Here is a 20,539-nt window from a genome sequence, read left to right as displayed (position 1 = left end):
CCATCTCTTTCACGGCAGGGTCCCCCGCCTCCACTTCCGTATTTCCCTGCTGGGCCAGAGGAGCCTGGGCGTGAGGTCTACGACTGGATGTGGCGGCCGAGCCGCCGGGGCGGCCCTCGGGGCGGGGAGCGGGAGGAGCAAGTTGCTCGGGAGGCGGGGGCGCGGCGGCGCTGGGCGCGTCGGGTTACACTCGCCCTGCCTGCCCGGGGGTGACATCCCGGCGCGCCTCGCCGCGAGTACCGGGGCCGAGACTCTGATTCGGGGGAGGCAGAGACTCCGCCCCGGCCGGAGGAACCCGTGCTCCTGCCCTCTCTTTCCTCGTGCGAGAGGATCAATCTCAGATCTCAGGTGTGTGCTTCCTGGGAGACCCCCCCCCCCCCCCACCACCCGACCCCCGACCCCTGGTTATAGCGGGGAGAGGTCCCTCTCTGACCCAGTGGAGTCGGTGTTGGGGTTGGTGGCGGGATCTGGGGAAAGATTAAAAATTTTTCCCCACCGACAGAAGGTGGGCTTGTTCCTATGGGGTTTAGCTATATACATTTTGGAGGATGGTTAAGTGGTAGGACTTTTGGGTGAGGGTTGGTATCTTATTGAAAGTTTGCTGCAAACTTTTGGTTTGTGGATGCCGCTCGTCTGATAGGAAGATCTGTTGCTCCTCTCTGAAGCAAGAGAGGTAGAGATTCTAGAAGGGAACTGAGGCTACTTTGAGATCTTAGCTGCTGGAGTGTGATAGTTCTCGGAGGAGGAAACAGGTTTACAATGATGAACTCGAAACAGCCCCCACTCCCCACGTAGTAACTTGTGAGTAAAAATAGATTTGCAGGGTGCTTTGGCAGGAAGGTATAGCCCTGTGAATGAAGTGCTGATCTTAGCTCTTGGTCTCTAGACTGACTTCCACCTTCTGAAAAGGAGCCTTCACTCCAGGAACTGTCCTCAGGAGTTCCGAAGTAATTTACAAATGCAAATTCTCACTATATCTTAGTGACAGGGGTCAACCCACATTATACAACACTATAAATACCATGGGAGGGGGTAGGGGCAGCTATAGGAATAGTAATTTGGTCGACTTTTATCCTTGTATGAATAGGTGGGGGATGGGAGAGTTCCACTGAATTCTCATTACTAAAAACAAAACTTAGAATTTTGCATATGTTCCCAAGTTTAAGAGAAGTGAAGTTTGTTTTGAAAGGTGGAGGTTAAGGGGAACCCACACTGGGGCCAGGCACTTCCTGAGAACTGCTGACCACTCCATAGAGTATGAGTGCCACAGTTCTTGCTGGCCATGAACTGGGACTGAGTGCTGGATGCCATTGCTCAAGGGGTATCATGTGCAGTGAGGGGGAATCTTATGATGAGGATGTTGAAACCCTCCTGTGTTTCTCATAGAGGGATTATGTCAAATTACAGCACTCCCTTGACATTTCCAAATCAACTCCTCAAATAATGCATTGTACTTTAGTAATAATGGATAAAGATGGAATTTGAGGTTTGAGAACCAGCACTGTTGGAGCTGCCCATTCTTATATCTCACATAGTCACTTTATTTTCCAAGGACATTGTGAGCAGTTTAAATACTCTGCTTCCTTCTCTCTCCTGCTTTATTAAAAGATGCAGTGTTTTAGTTAAGTAATTGACGAGAGGGCCACAGTATTACCAGTGGTCAGTGTCCCCCCCACCTTTGTTTTTGTAACTATTTAATCCCATAGATATTTAGAATATTTGACTATTATTGTACATAAGTCATATTGATAAACAATTATAATTCTCAGATTATCCTGTTTGGGTATAAGTTTTCCGCTTTCATCACTAGAATGTAAGTAAGTTCTATGAGAGGGCTTGGTCTGTCTCACACATCTTTGTATTTCTAATACCTAGAGTGATGACTAGCTTATGATAAAGTCTCAATAAATGTTTTCTCATTGAGTGACTGAACTGTGGGACAAACTCTAGCTGGATATAGTAGGGGAGAAAAACTCCAGAATTTTTGGCCTTAGGTAAGCTATTCAACTTCACTGAGCCTCAGTTGTGTCACTGACAAAATGTAGGTAATATGTGATATCACACAGGTAAAATCACTGCTGATGTTCCTGTTAGTAGACTTCAAAATACTGCTTTCTTCTTTCTTACATATTTTACTTCTTTATATTCAAAAGAGGATCACTTGGGTAAAAAATGCAGTTAGTTGGATAATTTATTCTTTAATGTTGTGAATAAATTATCTAGGCTTTTCCCACATAAATTTGGTGTGTCTGATGGAGGTGGGGGGAAGGGGAGGTTAATGGCAGCTATGGTTATGACAGAAGGGAAACAATTTCCAGGTTATTATCTAATTTCTCCTCTTTATATTTTTAATGTGATAAAATTTCAGCTCAGGTTTTCCAAAACTTTATTCTTTCTTCTTGTCAACAGCCAGACTCACTAGGTTGTCCTAAGTGCATAAATAGCATTTTAGTAAGAGCATTAGAAATTGAATATCCGTAAAGCTTGACTTCTTAAATGAAATTTTCTGTAGCTTTGTGTAGCCTTATAAGTCCTAGGTAAAGAAAAAGTATGGTCATCCTAATTTTGAGAAGGTGCAAGGAAAAACATACAAATGCCAAACAGTTAGAGACCAACATAAGATCTTGTCCATACCCCATGGCAGAATGTTGGCTGGAACTGTTGTGGTTATGGAGGGAGAGGTTAACATGGGCTCAAGTAGTTGGAGACCGTTTTGTGGTGAAGAGAATGTCACTTCAGCAACAAAGAGACTTAGAATTTCTTGAAGACTACAGCAGATCATCTTTGTTTTAAGAATGTTTGCTATTTTGTACTTCAGTGTATTAAAAAACCAGCACAATCATATGCTTTCAAAAATAAACTATCTATGGAAAAGCAGATGGAAACCTACATTCTGTATGTGAACTAAATAATACTTTTCACTGTGTTTCTCAAGTTTTAAAGCCCAGGATTCAAGTTGAAAATTGGAAGTCTTCATTCTTGCCACTTCTAACATGCTTGCTTTAAAAAAAAAAAAGTGTCAAATGGCCTTTCTGTTACTCCACTCTGTTACTCAGTTGTGTACAATAGTATATCGTTTTCATCTGAAGTTTTTGGGAAAATTATTAGTCATTAAGTTTGGGACCCCCACACTGGCTGATTTTAGACTGTTATTTTGGGAGATAAGGAGGGATGGAATGGAACTAAGATGGTGTAATGAAAGTGGTTTTAGATACTCTTCAAAATACTCAGGAGTTCTATCAGGGCTCATCACCTGGAGTTAAGAAGGAAACTTGGAAGTTGTTTTATAGAGAAAGCAGAATGTAATAAGGGCATGTTGTGTATTTCCTTGTTTTATAGTTGTTGACATGATGGGAGAAAGAAATGTAGGAGGGAGAGATGATCAGATTCAACTCCAAGTGAGAGAGACAAAGGCCAGCATGGCTACAAGCCAGGAAACCTCTAATAACTTCAGACCTCTTCCTGTATTACCTGACCAGAGATTTATCTCAGGAGCATTTTAGGAAAAGGAAGAACGAGGAGCAGATGGTTTGAGTACCTAAAGACGATTGTGGTCAGAGTTTGTCCAGAACTCTAATTTTGTGTCCTGACATGAATGTGTTTCTTTTTTCTTATTTTCCAAGATTTTCCTCTTTTGCTGGCAGTTCTTACTAGTTCTTTGGGTTAAATATTTCTTCCTACATCATATCTGTATTCTTGTTTTCCATATTTCAGTTGAAAATTTTATACTGATTCTTTCAAAATAAGATTTCTGATTCATGCAGCAGACAAAACATGGTTTCTGATTTTAATTAGATCAAGCTCTGGTTCTATTAGTTTGCTAAAATTACTGGGAAAAATTAATTAAATTGTTGCTCTCCTAAGTAAAAATTTATTATGACAAAATGTGTTAACAAAATTAATTACTTGGGGCTTTTACTTTTTTCTGACAAAATGAAGTGATTACTAATGTACTTTATTCTGTAACAGTCAGACTATTAATGGATGAGCAACAACTGTTTCATTTAGATGTTTCTAGCCTCATATTCTTTAAATAGTGATATGTCTTCTGTGGAATTCCATATTTGATACTCCACCTATATGCTTCAAACCCCACGAATTATAACAGATAAGCTGTTTCTGAAAATGAGATTTCTGGAAGCTACTACTGTCAAACGACATGGCCTATAACTGTGGGTGATACATGCTTAGAAAGCAGTATCACTTTGCCTTATATGCACCAGTGATGGCTAAGTCTGGTTGGTTATTCACAGTAGGAACAGAAGTTGATGTTCAAGGTAAACATTTTAGGAAAATTTTCATTAGGATTTTATGAGTTTCAATAAAACACAATAAACTTCTAAATGTATTTGGAAAGTGATAAAAACAGTGCAGCTCAGAGTATTAGGTTCTCAAAAGTTGCTTTCCTTTTGTTTCTACTGAAGAAAGAAAGGAAGTTTTGTGTTTCTCTGGAAATAACCAAACTGCTTTGATCATATCACTGCTTGCTCCACCCTTCCGTGGATCACTTTGCTCTATTGCATTCAATTCTAAATATTTGTCTTCGAATTCATGGGCCTTTCCAGTCTTGCCCCATTATTAAAGTTCTTCCTCTCTCTTCTCTGTGAAACAACGCAGAATTCCCTAGATGTGTTTTAATCCTAGTGCTGCCCCTAATGCTCTTGCTCTTCCTTCCACTTCCCCTGTTTGAAATCCTAGCAGTTCTTGAATGTTCTGACCAAAGGCTACCAGTTTGTGACGCTTTCCCTCCCTGCCCCAGTCAGAAGTGCTTTGTACGTGTCCTAAATCCTTCAACTACCCTTTTAATGCCACTCTTAAATGTCTCTTTTACTCCTGTGTATGGTGATTATTTGAAAACATGCATCACTTCCTTTCATGCAGAAGGTCTTGCAGAGCAAGGGCTGGATCCTACACAATTTTATGGCCCTCACGTGCCCAAGCCAAGTCCCTGCGTGTATTTGGAAAGGGGACACCTTTACTGGGGGACACCTAGTAAATAGTTGTTGAATTAGTGATTGACTCATAATTCACTCATCCCTTAATTACCAAGAGTAAGTGATAGATATGAGTGGGATGTGATTGGACAGCAGGTGACACACAGGCAGATACATTTCAGCTAATGAGTTTAATGGAATCTTTAGCTTTTTCTCAGGCATCCTCTTTATACATTTTGGCAGATTTTGTATCTAAAGCATTTTAGTTTTAGGAACAAGAAAGGGAAATTGCTGAATTTGAACCAAAGTTATAAAAGTAATCTCGAAGAACATCAGTGGAGGAATCTGCAAATGGGAAGGTCATACACTAACCACTGAAGAGTCACCTTTGTCAGAGCCCTTAGGGCTCCTTTCTCTTCACTAACTTCTCCCTTCTTCTCCACCTGCCCAACTAATCCAGTCTCTTTTAAGAAAGAGTCCAGCAATTTAATTTATAACAAGAAGATTGATAAAACTGTTGTTTCTAGTTGCTAAGTCATGTCTGACTTTGTGACCCCATGAACTGTAGCCTAACCAGGCTGTTCTGTCCATGGGAATTCTCCAGGGGAGCATTCTGGAGTGGGTTGCCATTCCTTTCTTCAGGGGATCTTTCCAACTCAGGGATCGAACCCTCATCTTCTGTATTGGCAGGCGGGTTCTTTACCACTGAGCCACCAGGGAAGCCGACTGATAAAAATTTGCTTGTCACTATTTCCAAAGTCTCTGGATTCTAAGGGGACAAAACTTTTGAAACCATTTATGTAGGATAGGTAGAACGAGCTTTTGGGCGGTGGTGTTTAGTTCTGCGCATCCCTGAAGTCATATTATAGCCACCTACCTGTGGCTTTGGTCGTTCTCTGCACCTGTCAGTATCTTCCTCTGTAAAATAAGGTGACAGAACTATATGAATTTAAAACCATAAAAGAGAGAGGTATTTTTATTTCTCTTGTCATGTCTTCCAAGGGGAGCACACATGGGCTCTGTTCTTTGCTGGACCTGGTGTAACTGTTCCTCTTACTTCCCGGAGTTTGGAATGTCCTTTCAGCCTTTTCAGATGTAGCATTCACAGCGGGAGGATACTACATTCCCTGTATCCCCCTCCTGGCTTGTGCACATAGGATCTGTTAAAATAGGTATCTTTTCACTTCTCTCTTTCATTATCTTAGTCTTTCCCCTATCCAAAAAACTGTGATATTTATCTGAAAAAATATTGATTCACAGAATTTTAACATAGGAAGGGGGTTAAAGATCTAACCCAACCCTGTCTTTTTATTACTGATAATAAATAGTAATGGTAATGTTAAGTATCATTTGGAGTAATCACCCTTTTCTAGGCCCTATGCTAAGCACTTTGCACACATTATTTCATACATCAGCAGTGAACTCTGTTACATCAATGAGGAAACTGAGTTCCAGAGAACATAAGTGACTCACTCAAAGCCACAGCAAAGTTCTGATCGGACAGAAACTCCCTTGAAAACTGTGTAAAGAAAATAATAGACCCAAGAGATAGTCCCGCTTATATTTCTGTAATATATTTCCTGTTTTTTTGCTACCTTGGATTCCTCTTCTCAACTCACTGAACTTTGCCTTTTGTACTTCCTAATAGTTGATGCTGTGGTTCAACAGTTTCCGCCAGTGATGCTAAACTTGTTCAGACATTGAATGCATAGCACAGTATGTCTGCCTAAGACGATATTCCTTTCGACTTATCTTCTGGGAACCATGATGTTGTTGTTGTTCAGTTGCTAAGTTGTGTCTGACTCTTTGTGACCCCATGGACCACAGCACGCCAGGCTTCCCCTATCCTTCACTATCTCCTGGAGTTTGCTCAAACTCGTGTCCATTGAATTGGTGATGCCATCCAACCATCACATCCTCTGTTGTCCCCTTCTCCTCCTGTGCTCAGTCCTTCGCAGCATCAGGGACATTATTAAAATCCTGTTTAGTCTTAATGGCTGTGGAAATAACCTCCAACTTGATATCAGTCTGCTTTTTCTGCTTCTACACCTGGGCTTGTAAAATGCTCTTAGGAAAATGAACACAGTCGTGCAAACTGGAGGCACCCACAGATTTATGTTCTCCAGTTTTAGCCACAGGGCAGTTCTCTTATCTTTACCTGTTTCTAGACAGCTCCTTTTATGATTTTTCCCCATAATTTTCCCAAACTTCCCATATTTTCTGTTTTCTTTAAGCCTCTTACCCCTCTGTGCATTTCCTTACCAGAAGATGATCGTTAGTGGTTAGAACAGACTAAACTGTTCTGACAGATCTGAAAATAGATAAAAGCACAGACACAGCAGACGTTTATTTCTCAATCATGTTATATTCTTGGTTGGTGGATGACTTCCTCTAATTGGTGACTCAGGCACCCTGGACCCTTTCATTCTGTGATTCTGCTGTCCCTTAGGGCTGTGTTTTAAACTGTCTTCAGCTTCTCTAAAAGAGAAGAAGCCTATTCACTCTCTAAATAGTTAGTCTTGAAATGAAGATAACAGTTCCACTCACATAGCATCAGCCAGAAATTAGATGCACAGTCACTTATGAACGAACGGAGACTCGCAAGTGTAGCCTGGCTGGGAGAGGAAGAGACTGTGGGTTTTTGGTAAAAAGTTAGCTGTCTCCATTACAGTGTCCTTGCCTCCTGTTGTACTGAGAACACAGAGATATCACAGCCACTCTTAAAATTTTGTCCTCCTTTCCACATCTTCCCTGTATCTGAATCCATTAATTCTATCATTAACAACCAACTTAGAGTTTTCCAGAGTTTATGCTTTCCCCAACGTTCTGGATCCCCCATTTCTTCAGGAAACTTACTCTGTGAAATTTCCCCATGTTCACTTGCCTTTCATTTTATTTTGTATTGGTATTATTATTGTTATTTTTTCTAATTTTGGCCATGCCGAGGAGCATGCAGGATCTTAGTTCCCCGACCAGGGATTGAACCCATGCCCTCTGCACTGGCAGCGCAATGTCTTGACCACTGGACCTCCAGGGAAGTCCCTTACCTGCATTTTAAATATTTACAAGAATGTTCAGGATTCTCCCATCACAGTAGTAAAAAGACCAAAACCCCAAGTTATTCATTCCTCTGATCTGCCCTCCTCTCTTGCTTGTGCTTATTCTCTCCTTTCCTTCAAGCTATGCTTCCTCAAAGTTTTTTATGTTGTTTTTCTATCTCCTGGTCTTCCATTCACCCCACAACTGTTGAAAATTTGGCTCTACCTCAGAGGAATCTGTTCTTTTTACGATTACTGGTGTCTTCCTGACTGGCAAATACATGGGATCTTATTGCTTGAAACATTTGTGATTCTGCTGATTTCCTCCTTTGTGAAACTGAACTTTCACTAGGCTACCATGACACTTGGTTCTCTGTTTGGACTAGTCCTTCTGGGTCTCTTTGCAGGTCCTTCTGCTTGATATGTTGTAGTTCCCAGGGTCTGTTCTTAGTTCACTGTCTTCTTGCTGTAGATTTTCTCTGTACTATCGAGGACATCTGTGTATTTGCTTTCGATAATTTCAAGTCAGCGTCCCCAACCAGACCTCTTCCCTGGGTTCAGACTCAATAGGTATTTCACTTGGATGTCCCACAGTCCAGACAAGATTGATAATTCCTCTTCACCACTCCTCTCTCATGCTATTTATCCTCTCATTGAAGAGCACCACTATCCTTTCTCCCATCTATATCACTAACTCATTCATTATCAGTCACCTACTATGTGCCAGACATTTTTCTACAAATTAAAAAGTATACTGGTATACAAAACAGATACAGTCTCTTCTCTGGTAGGGTTTGCATCTCTAGAGCTCTTGTGGCTGGACTAATAATAAAACTGACATAAGATATTAACAGGAGATAAATTTTAATTTGTGCATACAGAGGTCTCATTGAAATGGGACCTAAGAAATAGCCAAAGCAGGCAGCTTTTGTACTTTTTAGACAAAGAAACAATAAATTTGTGAGAAATCAACAGGGCAAAGAAATTTAGGTTTTGATGCTCTATTAGTAAGGAACCTAAACAGTTTGTGCCTGAAGTAGTACTAAAGAAGTAACAAGGGTTATTCACATAGGAATCTCTGCCAGAATTCCTATCTTTGTCCAAAAGGGTGTCCTACCTCTAGATGTAAGGAGTGTATCTTTCCTGAAAGCAAGAAATAAATCCCTCATGAGATTTATTTATTTATTTTTTAGAGAGACAAAAGGGAGAGTAAGACTGTCCCTCTTGCATTCACCATTTCTTAAGTAACTTGAATCCAAAATAATCAATATGCCATTTTATATGTTCTGGGGATGGCCTGTCCTGAGCCCCGACAACATTCTAGGTGGTAGAGGAAAGAAATAGTAATGATTAAATAAAGATGAGACATATGAGCTGATGGAAGCTATATGATTATTTTGAATGTGGATGGTTTGGGAAGGCCTCTGAGGAGCTGACATTTGAGCCCGGCCCTGAGTGAGCAGAAGCCGACTTGTATAGAGATGAGCTAAGCATTCCAGGCAGAGGAGACAGCCGGTGCCCAAACCCTAATTGTATTCTTGATGAATCTGATGGGGTCGAGAAGGTAAATATAGCCAGAACTTAGTGAGAGGGAGAGGTATTAGTTTATTATTAGTTACATATACTAATACATATTAGTATATGTATTAGTTTCCAGTGGGCTGTTAAACATATTAACACAAAGTTGGTGACTTAAAACAAGAGAAATGTATGCTCTCTTAGTTCGGGAGGCCAGAAGTGCAGTTACTCTGCCCCCTTCTGAGGTGCTAAGGGAGAAGCTGTTCCTTGCTTCTTTCAGCTGCTCGTGGCTCCCAGCATTCAAGAGCTTCAGGCGGCATTACTCCAGTCTTCACCTTTGTGGTCATACTGCCTTCCTTCTCTTCTGTGTGCATCAGATCTCCCTCAGCTTCCCTCTTGTGAGGGTATATGGGATTGCATTTAGGGCCCACTCTGATAATTCAGGATAATCTCCCCACTTAAGAGCCTTTATTTAATCGCATTTGCATAGTCTTGTTGTTGTTGTTGTTGTGTAAGATAACTCATTGGTGCCGGGATTCAGGATGTGGCATCTTTTGCGTGCCAATAGGGCCTTCCCTGGTGGCTCCCCCTGCCAATGCAGGAGGAGCAGGTTCAATTCCTGCGTTAGGAAGATCCCATGGAGAAGATGGCACCGCACTCCAGTATTCTTGCCTGGGAAATCCCAGGGACGGAGGAGCCTGGTGGGCTATGGTCCATGGAGTCACAAAAGAGTTGGACATGACTTAGCAATGAAACAACAACAAATTCAACCTACCATAGTGTCCAAGAGAAGCTTTAAAAAGTAGGCAAGGGCCAGATCTTATACAGCTGTACAAGCCGAGATAAAATATTTAGATTTCATTCTAAGGTTGTACAAGCCATTGAAGGATTATGTGCTGGTAAATGAAATATTATGGTTTGGCTATAAAACAGTGTCTCTCAACTTTTTTTTTTCCCCCATTATATCATTCCAAGAAGCAAAATTAAGTTGAAGTTAATTAATTAAAATTTTAAATTAATTTTTCTCTGCTGCTGCTGCTGCTGCTGCTGCAAAGTTGCTTCAGTAGTGTCCGAGTCTGTGCGACCCCATAGATGGCAGCCCACCAGGCTCCTCTGTCCGTGGAATTCTCTAGGCAAGAGTACTAAAGTGGGTTGCCAGTTCCTTCTCCAGCAAGAGTATATTCCTTAAATATTAAAAAATACGATTTTGTTGGTCAAAGGTGAGCTTTGAAGGACCACACTCACGTAAGACTTTTCTTTGCCTCCCCCCATCCCCCAAGAACCAACTTTGTCTCTTGTAGGTGGTGTTGCTGTTCCCACCGAGCATGGGGGCTATCAAAGACTGACCTGGGGGCGCACAGTGGATTGGATTGTGGTAGGGGGGAGAGGGAAGATTAGAAGCGGAACTCTAATTAAGACACTATTTTAGTAGCCTAACTAAGGGATTACAGTTGTATAGACAAGCATGTGTTAAAGATGGAAAGAAGTGCATGGGTTTAGGATTTGTCTTTGCAGTTGAGTTAGTTGACTGAACTTTCTGACAGATTAATTATCTGTAGAGAGGAAACGGGAATCAAGACAAAGGCTTACATTTTTAAACTGAGCTACTGGACCATAAAACCAAAAAGGGGAGATTTGGGAGAGAAGCAATTTGTTGAAGGAAGTGGTAAGATGGTTCTGTTTTGGCTGTGTTAAATTTGAGATGTTTCTTAGACATTCCTCTGGAGATGTCAGTTAGACAATCAGATAAATGGAATCTGGAGATTCTAGGAGGGGTTTTGGCTGAAGATGAGGAGCTAAAAGTTATTTACATATAGGCTGTATTTGATGCTGGATGGAATTACCTGTGAAGAGTGTGTAGGTAGAGAGGACCCCAAGAGGGCCATTGGAATACTGTATTACATGAAAGAGAAGGAGTTGCCAGTGGATATGAGGGAAACCAGGAAAGTGTGGTATCCTTAAACTTAAAGACATTCCTGGTGGTGCAGAGGTTAAAATCCGCCTCCCAGTGCAGGGGACGTGGGTTCCATCCCTGGTCGGGGAACTAAGATCCCACATGCGGCAGGGTGACTAAGCCCACGTCCCGCAGCTACTGAGTCTGGTGCCACAGGGAAGTCCCAAAGCAAAAAAAGAGTTCAACGTGTTTTTAAAAGGAGTGGTTAAAATGGTTTTTAAAAGTTTATAGGATTGCGTTGTGAACGTAGAGACAGTGCATAGAGACAACTCTTTTAAGTAATTGTGTCATGAAGAAAAGCAGAGCAATGGAAAAATTCCTGGAAGGAGTTACTGACTAAGGCAGGGCTTCTTAGAACCAGAGAGTAATAGGATGAGTTTAAGTAGAGAGGAAATGATATTAATAGAATGATTAACTAGAGAGGAAAAACTAGTGAAGGCAGGTGAGAGTGATGGATACCTGCTGGAGTATAATTCTTGAAGAGACAGGAAGGGAGATTTAGGGACAAATAAAGAGGGTGGTTTTCACTAGGGTCAGGGACATTTCATTCAGGAAAGGATGAATGAAGAAAGGAAGGAAGCTCTGCAGAGAGAATGCATAGAGAGGCTGAGAGGTCTTAGTTTGGGGGGTGGGAAGATGAAGTTCTTACCTCGTGGGTTCTACTTTCCCAGTGATGTGTGATGAGGTTGTGGTGGGAAAAGAGCTGATGTGAAATGGCTATTTTGAAACATCCTGGGAAATGAAATGATAGGATTGCTGGTCAGTATGTATTGTCCATTAGAGATCTGTAGCCACAAATTTAGCTGAGCTATTTGTAGATGCAGTTTTTTTCTCCAGGCAGTTTCTTTAGCTGTTTAGGTAGAGGTGTGGAGCAGGCAGATAGTTGGGCTTCATCAACTTGAGGATTTGCCTGGTAAGTTAGAAGCAGAAAGAGAGGAGCAAGGGAGTTAAGAGTACTTGTAAGGGAAAGTTTACAATGATGGACCTTGACCATAAGCTGGGCAGAAAAGGAAGAGAGTATGTAACTTGGTAGTGGAAATCGCCAATGGATTGGAAAACCAGGTAATGCCAAGAAGATGTTGGAATGGAAATACCAGAGTAGATAAGCTGGAAAAAGAGGAGGTGTTCACAGGTAAGATGCTTGAAGCTGAAGTCTCAGAGCTGGTGCAAGTAATAATGATGCTAAAATGAAAGGTTATGACAATGAGGGCCGGTGGCTGAGGCAAGGTAAAAGAGAACACTATCAGAGGTGGAGGGCTTTAGGAACTGGGACCTCCTTGTATATACAGGAGACAAAAGACATGAAGATAGTTAGGAGCTTGGGAGGGGAAATAGCCAGGTGCTTACGTCATCAGCGAATGAAAAGAAACAGCAGTAGGTGGGTAGACGGCAGCAAGAAGGGATGAGGGGTGGTAAGTCTAATGACATGAACTTCAAAACAGGTAAGAGAGGATCGAGAGAGGATTGAGGAGAAATTGGAAGATAAATGGGGAGACGCTAGATCTTCTGGCTGTGAGATTTGCAGAATGGAAGCAGGAGTCTGACTTAAAGTAGTTACAACTGAAATGGAGTGGGTAGTGCAGGTACAGATTTTTAGCCTGGGCAGGGGCCCTGGGAGCCTTCTGTGAACCTGGACAGTAACCCTTCAGTCACTTAATCAATGGAGGTTCCCAGGAAAGGGGCTAGTTATCACCTGGCTCAGGGATATTTCGGTATTTTAGCAGTGGTACAGCCATCCCTGTTTATACTGGCTGAACAGTAGACTTAAATATGTGAGTATAAACAACCTCCCCTTGAGGGATGCTGTGAAAGCAGCGTTAGTAGGCTTCAGCCTTCAAAATTCAGATTAAATCTTGCTTTCTTCATGTTTTCAGGATATTACCTGGTGAAAGGAACATCTGGAGAAGAAAAGGGTAATTTTGAGTTCTAGAGGGCTTAACTGGGAAGGAGCAAGGGCTGAGGAGGTGAGAGATGGGGCAGATTTGGCTTCTGGTGATGACTGAGGTAAAGGGGATTGAAAAACATGCTGGGATCAGTGCCAGTGGTGTCCTAGAAGAAGCTTGGTGCAGACCTCTGGCAGCTCCTGTTGAAGTGGTGGCCAAGGGTGATCAAAAGCCTCCTTGGAGTATCTGTAGCCCTAGAGCCTCTCCTGTTGGCTTGGTGGCCAGTTGGAGTATAAAACCCTCCTAGGGGACTGCTTTTAAGTGGCCAGAAGCATCAGGTGCTCTGAGGGCCTGTTCTCAGCCAAAATGATGGTGCAACCCCTGGGGAAGATGCGTTCTCCTATTTGGCAGAAGCTAAGGAGTGCTGCTTCTGGGGACCACTGTCAGAGTGTATTTAGATACACTGGGGTCCCCAGTGTATTTAGACTCTGCTCTCCGCTCTGTTGTCACTGGCTTAGTACAGACCTGTAGAAGTCTGTGTCAGGGTGTTTACAACCAGTCTCTTGATTTCCCTTCTCCCAGATGCATGTCCTTTTAGTTTATCTTCCAGCACTGCTTCTGGGAATGGGAGGATGGGCTTTTAAATTTAAATATGATTCTATCATGCCGATTAGGAATATTGTGAGGATTAGCATAATGTGTGTCAACTAATTAGCACAGTCCTTGTAACACAGTATGCAGCCAAGAATATGCCTCAAAGCCTTCATTGGTGACCTATTGTTTACTGGACAAAGACCAGAGTCCTATGAAATTGTAGGTAACGTCTCCTTGCCTGCCTGTTCAGTCTCCTCTCTGCCTCACTTATGACCACTGTATACCATCCTGTTCTCTAGGCATACGTTTCGCACCTCCTTGTTCTGGAAAATGCAGTACTCATTCATACAGTCATGACTTCCCTCACATTCCCTTGGATCTGTTGAACCTTCAACATTCGAGTTAATTATTGCTTTCTCTACAAATCTGCCCTGATGATGTTTCCTTCCTCCTCTTAACCCCGTATGTAATTACTCCCTTAGCCCCTACTCCAAATTTTACTTGTATCACTCATGTTTGTTTTAGAATCCTCTTCTCGAAGTAAAAAGTTCCTTAAAAACAGAAGCTGAAGTATTCATCTTTGTTTACTCATAGTCTAACACCGTAGGTGCTGGATGAATCTGTTGAATAAATGAAAATCAGGTACATGTTTAAGTTTTCATATTGCCTTTCTGTTATGGAATATAAATTATATTTTGTACACATTCTTTTTCTTTAATAGTGGGGGCAAAGTTTTTGATGAGGTGGAGGATGAATGCAGAAGAAAATGGGTAACCAGGTAGGTAGTTAGTATGGGAGGCAGACTTAGACCTGTGTTCTTTTTCTTTTACCAACTGACTTTTGTTTATTTTGTTCACCATTGTCATTGTTTTATGTTGAGTTGTAATCGTTAACTTTTCCAGTTATTCGCCCAAGGGAATACAAACATCAAGCAAATGTGGGTTTCTGGTATTGGTTAGGTATGCTTGAGTGGGCAGCTTGCAGGTCCTGCTTCCAGGTGCAGGATTGGTGTGTGGAACCTTTTAGAACCTTGGTGTTAACACACTCATTTCCTTTTAGGTCTCTTCAGACCTTGGTTTCCTTGATCCTACATGGATGAACTGATTAATTATACCTAATAAGGAATGACATCAGCAATCAGAGTCTAGTCAGAGAAGGGTGGGGAGAGCAAATGTGAGGTGAGGCGGCAGGAGTGAGTCACTCCTGGCTGTCGGTGGGTTGGGAGTGGCGGTAAGAGGGCGAGGATGGGTTGAGGGCTGGTGGAGGTGTCTGTGGGGAGCAGAGGGGATTGTGTGGACATGGGTAAAGGTGGTTTGGGGGACACAGTAGACTATTGGCTAGTGGTTAGCATGCATTCCTCACCCTATCTGAACTAAAAATAAATACCAGGAAATATTGTGAAGAGAGGACAAAAAAAAACCAAAAAACAAACCAACACTCTTACGGCTCAAAGTCGTCACAGTGACTTGGGTTAACTCAGGACACAAACCTTACATCAAGCCTCTCATGGGGATTGTTTTCAATCTGCTGACTAATTGAGGTACTAGAGATAGGCTAGGAACAATTGATCCTGTGTGATCAGAGTCTGAACTAAAGCAAAAAGTCTGCTGTCTCCCTGTGACCTCTGGGACAAGTAACCTGTGGCCTAGAGTGAGGTCTGTTTTAGAGGAGGGGCTTTACTGGATTTTTATTTTTGATAGAACACTCCACAAATCACAGTATCCATTCTGTGGGAGCCCGTTGTAGTTATATATGAGCAATGGGAGCTGTTACGCAGATATATTTTTATGTCTTATTTGTGTGCCTGCTCAGTCACTCAGTTGTATCCGGCTCTCTGCAACCCTGTGGACTGTAGCCCGCCAGGCTCCTTTGTCCGTGGGATTTCCCAAGCAAGAATACTGGAGTGGGTTGCCATTTCCTTCTCTAGGGGTACACCTTATTTACATGATCTATAAGTTGTGAACTAGATGAGATTTTATGTATGAGAGGATGGAAACTCACAGTCACACCACTAGTAAGTGGAGTTCAGTCCAGGGGTGTCTCTGATGACCTCTACACCGACTGCCTCCCACAGGGAATGGTCTGTTGACTGGTCAGTGTTGGTGTCTGAATTTGCCAAGGACAGCACCCTGTGATGAGAACATTCCCAGCCGTGCCTAGAGAAGTGGCTGTGTTCCTGTGTATAAGCACTGACTTGTCACAGGGCAGGCACAGGGAGAGAGTGCTGGCCTTCATCTCGGATGGTCTGTCCTTTCTCCCTGTACCTGTGGGCTTCCTTCAGGGCTGGCACAGCAGAGGGGCCCCCTGAGTGCATTGCTGGCTGCAGCGTTTTTATGTTTATGGAGTTGAAGCCTGGGGAACGCTAAATTCCAGTAAGTTCAATCAGCTTTGCAGTCATTAGTTTGATTAGTTGTTGGGATTTCGGATGTTGTGTTAAACTTTAAATCCCCGAGACAATATAATGTGAAATTAACCATATATGCATAACTAGTTCAGGGGTAGTTTAATTCAGGCTTAAATAGTTAATTGTGTCCAATGCTTGAGGCACATTCATCCTAGGTAGGGTAGAGACTGTACTTCAGAATGAAGTAGATAATTCTGTGATATTTTCTAGTTCTTATTCCAAGATTTGTAATAAATTCTACAGGCACACTATTCTTTTCCTGTCTTTGTGTGGGTTTTTTTACTCTGTCTAGTTCATTAGAGGTGAGAAAAGTTGTGTAACAGGAAAATCACTCAAGTAGTGGTCAGATGGTAGGGGATTTAGTCAAATGTCAGCTATCTATCTGCACTGTGCTCTTCAGAGTCCTTTTTTTTTTTTCTCCACTTTTCTCTCACTTGCATATTCACACACTAGATTGGTTCTTTTTTCTTATTACAAGAATAACACATGCTCATTTTAAAAATTTTAAAAATAATACACATAAAGAAGATAATAAAAATGACAGCCCTTCCAATTCAAAGATGAGATTTTAAACATTTTCGGGTGTTTCTTTCTAGCCTTCGCACTCATGTGCACGTGTGTGTGTGTGTATACACATATGCTTTAAAACAGAAACACACAGATACCATTTTATTTACTTTTGTTCTCTTCATGATTAATTTTCTACTGCCTGGTACCTCATCTCTATGTAGAGTGTAATTAACCCAAAAAGAATGAATTCCTAAGCAGTCAAGAAATTTTAGAATGTGTAACTTATTTAAGACTGTCCACTAATTTCTAGACCTTTATAATTACTACCAGCATAAAAATGTTGCTTTTCAAGTCTGAATGGGTTAAGAGGATTGCAGTCATGTGGACCCAGTGAGTGACCTATGCCTGTGGTCCAGTTTAGATGGGAAGAATGTCAGGAGGCTCTGGGGAACAGAAGGCCAGGGTTATGGGATCTAGCAGTACCTCGAAAAAGGAACGGTCCAGATGATCTCCATCTCTTATGTGAGGACTTTGAAAGGACAGGTGGCTTTGTTGAGGCTGAGATTGTCACGGGGTAGGGGTCTGGCTCTGGTTGCTGACTGCCTGTCCTGTGATGCTGCAGAGCCTTAGGAGACAGCCTGAGAAGCAAACCATGCTTCTGGCCGCCGCCAAACTAATGACTAAGGAGATGGGTGCAAGACTAAGGAGATGGACACAAGTGGGGTGGCTGAGGTCATGCCTGGAGGTCGCTGTGTTCATGTCGGAGGCTGGAGTTTTAGGAGACCTATTAGAAATGCCATTTTGGAAGTCAGTTTTGTAAGTCCTAATGGCCTCGTGGTAAGATCACAGGCTCAAACTATGGGCTAAATTTTTTGGATTAACTTGGGGTTTCACTTCACATTATCTCAAAACTTACGGTTGAGAAGAGGCTGTTTAGTATAAATTGCTAATGTGCTCTGCTGATTTCCGTCAGTTGTGTGCTTTGACTGACAACAGTGCGAGCCTAGCCCACTGGGGTCTGGTGAATTACATGTGCTCAGCCAGAGTGTTTCTTGAGCTGGAATTGAAATGCATGGCCCTTTAGTTTCCAGTATGATGCCGACACTCAGGCAATTGACTTTTGCTCTTCAGTTCCAGCAGGGGGAAAATTATGAAATAAAATGGGGAGAGGCCAGGCATCTTCAAGATTCATACCCATAAATATAAATAACCATAATTAATCATATGCAGTCTCTCTTGTCTTTTACGTCTATACTCAGTGTGTCAGTTAAGTTTCACACAGCTCCTTAACGCCCTGCTGTGTGGTTGGTGGGGAATATTCTGAGTTTCTCGGCATGTTGAGATGTGACCTGGGCTTCTTTTCCAATATGAGTTCAAAATCAGTTCAAGATATAATGAGTTGTGAGGGGGAAAGTCACCTGCAACATACCCTAGCCCTAGGGAGAAGAGAAATATAAAAAAGACTTCTGCTGTTGACATTTGAGAGCTCTCTCAGTTGACACTCTGTTCTTTGTTACCACCTTGTTAGACTGAATAGGCTAGAATAGCCTTTCAAGTGTGTTGAGTTCAACAGATATTTATATTCAGGATTATCACTGAAGTGTTTTGTTTTTCTATTTTTTATTGTGGTTTAGAGTTTTTACTATTTTCTTATGTGATTTGTTAATTCTCCCCCCATCTCTCCACATTACATCCTTTTTTTCGTACTTTAACCTGCTTATTAATGGTGTCCTGAAGAAAAAGCAACTGCTATTACTCTTATTTCCTTGGGAAGCATCCTCTATGCTGTAGCTAGGATCCATCTTCTTTCCTTCCTCCATCTGTATAAATTCCATCATATCATTGCATTGATTAGGACATTCCATTGATTTTTGTGTCTCTGTCATGTCAGAAGAAACACCTTGCTGGAAGGAAGTCATATGTGATTTGGCACCTGTCTGGCTCCCTGACCTGATCTGGAACCCAGTGCCCGCATCATTCACTGCTTTGCCCCCACAGTGGCCTTTCAGTGTCTAAGAGAGGCCAAGCTTACACACCCTGTGTGTCTTTGCATGTCTGTCCCCTCTGTGTGGAAGGCCCTTCTCTTAGGGCTCTACCCGGTAGCTCTTCCTCTTCAATTATATTTGTGCCAAAGAACCTGCGGGGACATCCTGTCTAAAGTAGATCCCACCTACTCACAGACTTAGAGAATGCGCTTATGGTTGCTGTGGGGGAAGGGTGAGGGAAAGAGATAGTTGGGGAATAGTTAGTTAGTGGACATGTACACACTGCTATATTTAAAATGGATAACCAACAAGGACCCACTGAATAGCATGTGGAACTCTTCTCAATGTTACACAGCAGCCTGGATAGGAGGGCAGTTCAAGGGAGAATGGATACATGTATGTATACGTATATATATATGTGTGTATATATATATATGGCTGAGTCTCTTCCTTTGCTCTTCACTTGAAACTCACAACATTGTTAATCAGCTGTACCCCAATACAAAATAAAAAGTTGAAAAAAATTATGTAGATCCCCAAGTCACTCTCTGACCTAATTAAATTCTTCATAGCACTTATCAAAATATTCAATTTTTAGATTTGTTTATAGGTTTCTCCCAATCCATGGGAGCAGAAAAATTTCCAGCCCCTAGAGCAGTGCTGAGGATGTAGCAGATATTGTCAGTCCCAATCAAACCCATGTTGTGGGAATGAACACCTCTCTTTTCACCTTCCTTGGTTGGGCGATTCCTTCAGTGACACTGTCCTGAGGATTTGTTGAACTCTTGCTTTCGTTACTTTCTTAGAGTGTACAGTTTTTATTTTTCCCTTACTAATGTTAGGTGTGTTTTTTATAAACCAGTTTCCATCAATGAATTTTGAAGTTTTTTAGGAGTGGCAGATAGCTTCTTTTTTGGCCCATTTATCTGTAAACTTTTCTTTAAATCCAAGAGAGCACAAATTTTCTAGTTGTTTCTAGAGCAGAAGCACACAGTTTTGCCGTATTTTTTTTTTCATATATGCAATGTGAATTTGCTCAGGTGAGGCAGAATTGAAGTAAGAGTTTTCTTTTTCTTATCTTGGACTATGTATTTGTATATGGTTTGAGATTCTTAATCTTCATGAGAGACTTGTGTGATTTGTTTCACCCACACTGTGTACCGCAAACTTCAGACATTAATCTGGTAAGATCCTCTGAGCTAGAACAAAGGAAGGAAGCAGGAAAAAGCCCTTGAATAGACAGATAGAGCCAGAATGTTGAAAATCCAAGCACTAGAATGCTAATAAGTTCCTCCTTTTGCCTTACTCAGAGTTATTTATTTGTATTGTAAATACAGGTTTAGCTAACTTGGCTGTCTCTTTTTTGACCATGGTGGCAACAAGTTAAAGTGAGCTGGAGAGCTCAAAGATCAAAAGGGAAAATTACTATCAGCTTGAAAGTTTGGAAGAAACAGGAAAACTTTATAAAGCAGATACAAGTAGAATTCAAATGGGAACAGTCCGTGGTTTGGGGCTTGGAAGGCGGAATTTTGTTATGTTTGTCCTCGGGTTTATGTTCAGTGCCCGGTACATGTTAAATGATCAGCAAATAATTACTGGATGAAAGAATGAATGCAAGTCTTAAGCATCCCACAATGTTAAAAAAATAAAACATTAACATAGCACCAACTTTAATGCTGAAAGTCTTCACCCGCTCTCTCCACCCGCCTCCCGTGTGTC

General features: G+C 41.8%; 1 protein-coding gene across 2 annotated transcripts in view; it reads left to right on the top strand.

Moving 5' to 3' along the window:
* Positions 1–213: 213 nt before the first annotated feature.
* GPD2 (glycerol-3-phosphate dehydrogenase 2) overlaps positions 214–20,539 on the top strand; it is a 147,514-nt gene continuing 127,188 nt past the window's right edge. For both annotated transcript variants that reach the window (XM_052661940.1, XM_052661932.1), the window contains exon 1: positions 214–348. The gene's annotated coding sequence lies outside the window, so the exon portion shown is untranslated. The remainder of the gene's footprint in view (positions 349–20,539) is intronic.

Source organism: Budorcas taxicolor, chromosome 2 (assembly GCF_023091745.1).
Source record: "Budorcas taxicolor isolate Tak-1 chromosome 2, Takin1.1, whole genome shotgun sequence".
Classification (NCBI taxonomy): domain Eukaryota; kingdom Metazoa; phylum Chordata; class Mammalia; order Artiodactyla; family Bovidae; genus Budorcas; species Budorcas taxicolor.
Note: the sequence above shows the minus strand (reverse complement) of the source record. Positions and strands in the feature narration are given on the sequence as shown.